General features: G+C 34.3%; 1 pseudogene across 1 annotated transcript; it reads right to left on the reverse strand.

The window, feature by feature from the left end:
- Positions 1-6: 6 nt before the first annotated feature.
- On the reverse strand, positions 7-7,413 carry LOC143608021 (ferric reduction oxidase 4-like; annotated as a pseudogene). The gene is made up of 6 exons (XR_013149121.1): positions 7,145-7,413; positions 3,039-3,233; positions 2,455-2,689; positions 1,604-1,930; positions 1,079-1,319; positions 7-642 (listed from the first exon to the last, which is right to left on the reverse strand). The product of XR_013149121.1 is annotated as a ferric reduction oxidase 4-like (transcript).
- Positions 7,414-9,434: the final 2,021 nt, after the last annotated feature.

Raw genomic sequence — 9,434 nt, forward strand, 5'->3', positions numbered from 1 at the left:
TCAGGACAACTTTCGATTTCTCCACTTTCGTGAAGTTCCAAGTTTTGCACTTTCATCCCTTCCTTTTTACCGTTCTCTTTCTTTCACCACAAAAACACAAAACTAGTAGCCAAGAAGATGCTAACACATACAAAAAACATGTCCCATAGAGTTTTAAAAGTGAAATTATAGGCTGAAGGTCCTCCAATGAGTTCTTTAGGGTAGATATGGTATCTAATGAGAATCCCCAAGAAAACAAGAAACATGATAAATGATGAGGCGATTATTAAACATAACCATAGCCAGCTGTTGGGTCCAAGTGGTGCTGAAATGGGACAGTCGTTTGGCTTGGGTTTGAACGATATGGTTCGAAGAGATTTCTCAGTGTTTTCGAGGGGTTGTTGCTGCTTGGTTTCTCTAGTGATGTAGGCTTGTATCTTAAGATTTATTTTAGAAAGATTTGAAGTGGTACTAGTGTTTGAAGTTAATGGAAGCAAGAGTTTTAGCATTGAAAGATCCGTCGAGTTTTTGAACGCGCAAATGAGGATAATATTTGTTGGGATCTTGCGGTTATCGTTGAGTTGTTGGAATGTAAGCTCACGGATTATGGAGATGAACGGGGTGATGCCACTGCCTCCGCTAATCAAGACTAGATTCTCATAACTGTAGACGAAAATAGACAACCAGTAGCTTAGAAACCATGTACCACACATGATGGAAAATATTGATGTGTATATTTTTTAAAATCTTATAAGATGAAAGTGTATTGTAACAAGTTTAAATAAACTCAAAAATATGTGAAAATTAAGATTTAATTGGGTTTCGAATATGCATTAATTATTATTTAATGTAGTTTATTTTCCATTTACTATTTGATTGAAAACAAAAATTACATAATTGGATTTCAAAGTTTTAAATAAGATATATATTAAAAATAAATATGTTTTATTAATATAATTAATATCTTTTTAAGTATATGATCATTCCTAACAAAAAGGTATAGATATATAGATTAAGATTACTGCATGACTAGATTATGGTTCATTTTTAATATACTTTCATCATTGAGATCATGTTTACTCTATGCATTATAAACGACCTTAGAAAATGTGACGTTGTAGGTCCATAGGGCCCTTCGACGGAGACTTGAAGACTATCAATCGGTGAATGAGCAAGCTCTTTGTAAAGCTTCTGGGACCAAGTTCCCTCACACTTGATAACAATGCTCAAGATATCAGGCTCGGTATTAGCATTGGACGTCACTGTAAAAGGATGCCACTGCAATTTGGAGATTAATGGCACGTTCACGAACAAGATGCTTGTTGGATTATACTCCAATCCTGCGATAAATTTGATACGTATAGTAATCTACCTATGCTTTGAGTTATGATCTTATAAATAAAAAATAATAGTACTTAACTCGTGTCAGAAATTGTTTATTTAGTTACTTCTTAGATTTCTTTTAATCATAAATTCATATAAACAGTTTGAATATACCACACTACAAAAAAATTTGTCTAATGTAACTTTTATTTCACAAAAATAGTTGCATTAAGTGAAGTTGCATTGTTTATGCTGCATAATGCAACTATTTCTTTCAAATGAACTTTTTTTTTTATCTTACCGGCAATCTTGGAGAAGTTAAGTTCAAAGGCATTACAAGGCAACAAACGCGCACTGACAAGCCTAACTTTTGTTTGTGACTGTAGGAATCTCAAGTATCTGTCGATTATAAATAGGAAAATCCCGGGAAGAATTAAGCAAAAGTAGGCCACTCCTACATGGATGACGTAGAAGAAGATATAGAGAATGTAAGTTTGGTGGACGTAGAAGAAAATCTCAAACATCTTTTGTCTTATGCTACGGATGCTTGTAATCCACATAACTATTGCAAGTACAAATGCAATTTCTCGGCTATGTTGGAAACATAAGTTTTGCTCCATTCCTTCATCTGCATCATCACAAAATTGTGTGTTTTTTTCTTATTAAATAGTTTAATAAATATGTTACAGGTATATTTAACAGAGATTAATCTAAGTCTAGTTTATTAATATAAAAGAAAGTTTCACTTGGATATGTGTCCTTACTCCTTAGGGCTAATTACGACAAAGAGAGAATTTGATTCTTATAATAACACTATAATTATGAATTTTTAAAGTTAATTGTAAACATAAGCTTGTAATCCACATTGCATAATGTATTTTATATAATTTTTAAGTAGCTTTAGAACCTGTGTAATAATGTAATACAAAGATGATATAAATAAATTTATAAGAGTGTAAAATTACTAAACCCTATTTCATAATAAATCAATTAATATTTTTTTGTATTATATTTTCATTTTATTAGTATATATATATCAATGTAATTATTTAACGAAACAATATTATAAGTAGGAGTAATATTACTAAAACCTAATTCATAATAAATAAAAGAATTTGAAGGATATGAGTAGCAGTAGCTAGCTAGTAGTACCAATTCCAATTGATCAGTCATGCCCCAGTAGATAATGAACCCAATACTGTGTAGGCTAAAGAGAACCATGGATATATGCCCCAGCCATATGTGATACTTGATACTCGACTCTGATGTAAGCCCAACCAAACGTAATAGTGACGATCCGCGAGTCACCGGGAAGAACAAAAACGCCCATGTTATGTTCCCGATATACCCGAGCCTCAACGACACGCTCCTGAACTTGGTCTTCCATCTGCATTTTAATTTTATCATTAGTAAAAAACATCTATATAATCAAAGTCAGATCCGCTTCTTTAATTTTACATGTGTTTATGTGTAGGGCCGGTCCCAAGCAAGTGCGAGTCGACTTTCGGCCTAGGCACCATTTTGTAATATAAATATTAAATTAAAAAAACTTATTATGCCCGCCCTCTATATAAAACATTAAAACCTCAGAGCTAATACTACGATTTTACTATGTTTATTGTTATAACATTAATTGTTGTTTAAAAAATACCCCCACCCCCCAATTTTTTTTCTTTTCTCGTGTATAGAGCACTTGAATCCTCAGTACCGACTATGGTGTCATGGATTGTACTTACACTGGTTCCCCCACTCTATGCATGTGCATATGAAGGTGACCGAAGCTGTAATGCAAGTAACTGTATAACGACCTTCCTAATAACGCAACGAACATGGCCGAAAACACGAGCTCCATCCCGCTCACGATCCCTAGAGGATTCATCACAATTATCGGCCGTTTCCAGAAGTCCAACCATCTTCTTCTGGTGAAACTTCTGCACAAATTATCAACTCAATAAAAAAAACTAATTTGTTTTATAAGTAATTAATTAGGTGTTTAAGATTATAAAGATAAACAAAAATGTTCATTTTAAATATACCAAAAAAACTAAATTATATGTTACATGAAAATTAGAAAACAAATTAAAGATGAATTTACTATATATTAGGGATAGCGAATTCACCTCTTCCAATTTGGGCCCGTCTTGAGTTTAATTGCTGTTTGTAACAGTGAACATTCCATTTTACAACAACTTTAAAAAAGTACCATTAGTTGTACAAATTTAAGTCTTTTTATGGGATGAACAACATTATATAAATTTCTAAGATAACTAGCTAGAAGAAAAAAAAGTAAGCCTTTTTATTTTTTTTATTTTTTGATCAATGATAATTGTGATATTGCCATGATTATATATAACACTAATCTCCATCGGTAATATGTCATTGAAGCTATCGCCTGTAATCCCTCGATTAATTTAGTTAGTAACTCGGCGATAATTACTTTAGTCACACCATTAGCAATAGGAACCACTTTCACTGACGGATTACCGATCAGTAGCTCACTAAAAGCCTTTTGTTGTACAATACACGAGTGTGTATGTGTGTTACGTGTATAAAACAACTATCAAACTATTTAATTCATATTTTTTTGTACCAATATATAGTTATATACATGTGTAGGTTACTTATATGAGCAAACGAATAAGAAAAATAACTTATTCGTGTTTTGTTTCAATTTTAACAAGATAGGAGAGTGAAAATGACCATCACATTTGTACTATTCTCTTTTATTTTTTTATAAAGACTCAAAAAATGAGTGAGCTAGCTAGATTTATTATGTGTGATCTAAGAACATATTGCACGTGTTGCAATGGATCTCTTGTATACATGGTTGTAAGTTGTAACAATACATTTACCTTTTTTGGACATGTTTTGTCTGAAAATGGAGGTAAACACAGCCCAAAGATGCCAAAAACATTATTGGAAATGAGGTAAAGCACAAGATTAGTTCCTGAAAACACACAACATACCTGCTTTTAGTAATGTATTCAAATATTTATTTTTATAGAAAATGTCCATAGACAATAAGGCTAGTAGGTTAAATAATATGTGTATATGAAACCTTGTTCGCGAAAATAAGTGGAGTTTAGGTGTTTCGAAAGCGAGAGGGTCCATGTGTTTTTGTAGGTTCCTGTTGGCCGTATAACCCAAATAAAGAGCCAGCCAACGAACACAAGTAGCATCACCATTCTTATTATTGTTGTGTGTTCCATCTTTCTTGCGAATAAGAATAAGAAGGAATTAATTATGTGGTGTTTACTATCAAGGGTACTTGGACTTAAATAGCCTCCAAAATGCAAGAGCAATATGATTCTGACCTAATTCCCTCTACCCTAATTGATATTAATTATACCACCATATGTGATATTTTATGCTTACCAAGTTAATTTAAATGCATTTGCCAATTTTATATAGTTTTTCTAACATAAGACAGCATGTTATATGCTAAGTTGAGCTTAATATATATAGCGCGAGTCATCCTTAAAAATGGCAAGTTGATCATTTGAGGAAAGAGCTGAATGCAATCACTTCTTAATACATAAGGGTTTTCTTTCACTTTAAACAAGTCTAACCCTAATCCTCTACCCCACGTAGGGGTGTGTTTTTTAACCGTACCTGAATAACGAACCCGAATCAAAGCGACCCGAGACTCGAATAACCCAATCCGAATTAACCCGAACCGATTCAACCCCTAACCCGAACCCGAGATAAAATATCCGGGTCGGTATTTGGGTTGACCCTAATAACCCGAAGTATGATACATTGATGCATGTATCCCTAGTTTTTATAGGGTAGTTAAGCGGTGAAGTAACATAGTGACCATATGTATTCTTGTTCGGCCGTTCTCAAGACTCCAGTTAATATTGGATCTTTCACATTGAATCCCAATGTATTAATTACCACAAAGCATGTTAAGAATGTATCGGCAATTCAAAAACTTAAATAATATAGTATTTAAACCAATATGTATTGAACATGTTTATTCAATATACACAAGTATTGATCCACATGCTATAACACTCTATCACGTCTAATGCATGTTTATATGATAAATTTCATGTTTTGCTAAATATTATAAGTTATTATTGAATATGACTGTATATTATGGTTTTATAATGGCTTGGAATATATATTTTTTTAATTTATGATATTGTTAAAGGTGGATAATTTTTTCTAATTTTTAAACTAGGAACCTTACGCGTTTAACCCGAAACCCGAACAAACCGAACTTATTTGGGTCGGTTCTTGGGTCAATTTGTTTCGAGCTCAAACCCGAACAAACCGACCCGAACGACCCGAAACCCGAATAAATAACCCGAAAAACACCCCTAACCCCACGTTTTTATTATTCGGTTCCTTGATTACTTTTTTAGTTCACTTTTGCTTTTGCCCTCCTATATTCCCTCCTTTCAATTGTTTGATAATCTCGAACCATCCCATAAAACATTTTTAAATTCCTTATCCATTTCATATTCTATCGTTCATTTCATACCAAACAAACCCTAATATCTAACTTCATATCTATCAAGATTTTATTTTCAAATATAAACTTTCTTCATTTAATTTTGTTGATTGTTTGCAAAGAGAGGGTCAGGTTGTAGGTCCTATGGACGGATCAAACAACAAACAACAAACAACTAGTTACTTAGATCAATCTCAACGTTAGCTAGCGAAAATCACTAGTGAGGAACTGAGATCTCAGATCTTGTTTGGGTTTCTTATTACCCTAAATGGAAAGTTTAGATAAGGAGATGAGAGATGGTGAATGTATAAGATTTGCAAAAGGCAGTAGCGGAGCCAGACACTTTTTTCAATGGGTTTGGAATTTTCGATGCTTAATTTTTTTCTGGTGTCAAAGTTTTTGTGCCTGAATAGTTCTGGTCGGGTTGGGTTGATCATTCGGTTAGATAGAAAAATTGCAATATCACTATCATAACAAAATTATATCGTTAACAATAAAAAAAATACAAAGTCATTCATTAAATATAAAGATATTGCATATTATAATTTTAATTTTTCCTTGCGTGTTTTCATGATTTGAAAAATATCATCAATCGCGACTTTGAAAAAAAAACTCATTCTCAATACAACAAATACAAGCATCATTTATATAATCTTCGCCCACATGATTATGCAAATCCGACTTCACATGCTACATTGAAGAAAAACATTTATCTAACGATAGACCAACATGCATTGGTTGCTAGCGATGGTCGAAACCTTGAGGCGAACGGCAAAGAAAAAAGTTAATCGGTTGTTGAGTCGATGGCCGATGTTTTTATTTGTTTATTAACTAAATTTTTATAATCAATGGGTTCGATACATTTTTAAAACGATAATGGGTTCGCTCGCGGAAAAAGAATGGGTTCGCTCGTTAATCAACACTATAGGTTATATATAAAACCGAAAAAGGACCAGGTTCGGCCGAACCCGATGGTGATATTGTGGCTCCGCCACTGGCAAAAGGTTAGTTTGTGCATGAATATGCTTTATCTTATATAGGTGAGAGCATATCATGCACACATTCATTGGTGGGCTAAAATGGGCTTTTGTTTACATGGCCTTTGGCCCAAACATACAACAACTAATTATTACAAACACGATATGTCTCGGAAATAATACATAAGACTAAATGCACAAAATGGGCTCTACAGTCTCCCTCTAGTCTTCTCGTATTATTCCTCATCATCGGTCTTCAATTGGTCTCATAATTGAAGACATCGTCGTGATCAAATGGATAATTGTCAACAAGAAAGCGTACAAACTTGTTGAACTTCTCAACAATATATGATCGGTGTTGTCTCGACGATAGTTTTCTACAGTTGATAAGGGTGACTTGTATAACTTGAGCAAGTCCTTCTTGCTGAGACCCACCGATTCGTGCTCATCGAAGAAGCGGAGGTGATGCATGTTGCCACAGTGAATGATCACCTCTCTAAAACTGTTGTCGAATTCCCACGCGACGAACTCATAGAGAAGATCCTTTTTGAAAGGCATGTCGTGCATAATAGGCTCACCATGATCATCAGGCATTTTGTATCTCCAGCCCTTTCGCTTCTCACCAGTCACCATGATCATCAGGCATTTTGTATCTCCGACCCTACCACTACGCATGGTCTAACATATATGAAAAGTAAATCCTAAAAAGTATAAAAGTAAATGTAAGGACCCGTTACCGGTGCTCTACATTGGACGTTGGATTTACTTATAAATACAGTTCTAAATATCAGAGTTAATTAAAACTTTACGCGGAATATAAAACTTCAACCATAACATTTTACATAACCTTTAAATCTTGTCTTATAAAACATTCATAATCATTTAAAAATAAAACATAGTCTTTAAAACATCCAACGTTTTCTCTAGATGCCAGTATCTTTGATTCCATGCCATGTGTCTTCAGTCACGCGAGCTGCCTCAACCTATTTTCCTGCGTGCATACTAAAAGTCAGCTACGCTGAGTGAGTTCTAGTTAATCAGATAACTTACTTTACATACACATATACGTGCCCGAATGTACGCTTTACATACTTAATCTGCCCATCATTCTTCCATATACATTCATAACTATCCTTACATTATAAAGAGCATTGCGTCCTACATACATCGGATATTATTAGGGTCCGGTACCCTCCATCCTCGGATATTATTAGGGTCCGGTCTCCCTTCTTCCTCGGATATTATTAGGGTCCGGTCTCCCTTTCTTTCCTACTTCCATATCATACCTTTCCATATATATAATTGAAAGTTTCATACGTACACACATCATTCATTCATCATATACACAATCATATCATCAAACCATCACCTGGAAATGCATGCAATATCCGAAGATCGTTTACGCACCGACAAGCTTTCATTCATGTTTAAGATATACATAATTAACATACAAGTCATACATGGCATACACTTACCATTTAAGGTAAGTGTATTAACTATCACATCGAGTATGCACACAGCCCCGAAAACATAACAAGGAATGGGCTAGAAACTCACCTGCATGCGGTTACGTTCACCGTTTATGGTTATTCCTTTCTTGAGCTGTGCACGACTAACTGTATGTAACACCCCGACCAAAGGCGGATTATACATCGGGGCGCCACATATTGTTTCATTACTCGTGACACTATTGGTGTCAATATTTATTAATACACATTTTATCGCGCACGCGCAGCGGGGAAAATAAAGAACATAAATCAACATAAATCGATATATTATAAAGCATAATATTCAAATAACATAAACTTGTCTTGTTACATTTTAAATCTAGGTCCAAAACAAAAGTAAACATCCTATGTGTCCTCAAGCTTCAAAGCAGCTACTGTAAACCTGAACATGTGTTAAAATAAACGTCAAACACTTGCGTGTTGGTGAGAAATCAAGTTTAATAGATATTCATAGTTAATCATAGATAATCATAGATAACAACAGTAAATCTGCGCGCAACATATGTTAATCTGGTATCTAACAAGGGTGAAATCAGATTGTGACCAAGCCTTAGATTCATAGCTCATAGTTCAATCCGTACTCCCAAATGAGCACAAAAACAAGAAAACTGTGCAAGTGTAAACAAAAGAGAAAACATAAACGATAGGTTCTCCCGTGTCTACCAATGGATCCATGAGAACTTCGGAATAGGCCGAACAAAGCGGTTAATGATACACACATACAAATAACAGCCAAGTAAATATCCATAACACATGGGATACTGCGCGACTAAAACTTCATAAACAGTTTAAGACTCAGTTTTGTACGAACACATGAACATCCCAAAACATTAAAACAAAAAGGGATTAGATACGAGATTACTCACTTGATAAAGATGCGATGTAAGATAATGCAAGAACCAACTCTTAAACAAGCAAAGTTAACCTATAATTAAAGATTATGTTTCAACGATCGGTTTTAGGTCTAGGTAATAAGTTAGCATAATTAATAAGTAAATTATTATATATAATATATTACCGGAAAAGCAGGAAGAACAAGGAGGAAGACGGAGGCAAGAGAGGCGGCAGGAGGACAACGGCAGAGAGCAAGAGGGAGGAAGAGATAATAAGTGTAGTGTGTGAAGTGTTAAGAAAATACTACTATTATTTATAGGCAAACCCTAGGGGACATAAACCCTAGAAAAGATC

This window comes from Bidens hawaiensis, unplaced genomic scaffold (assembly GCF_021521415.1).
Source record: "Bidens hawaiensis isolate Kalapana, Puna unplaced genomic scaffold, B.hawaiensis_p1.1 tig00094255_1, whole genome shotgun sequence".
In the NCBI taxonomy this organism is placed as follows: Eukaryota; Viridiplantae; Streptophyta; class Magnoliopsida; order Asterales; family Asteraceae; genus Bidens; species Bidens hawaiensis.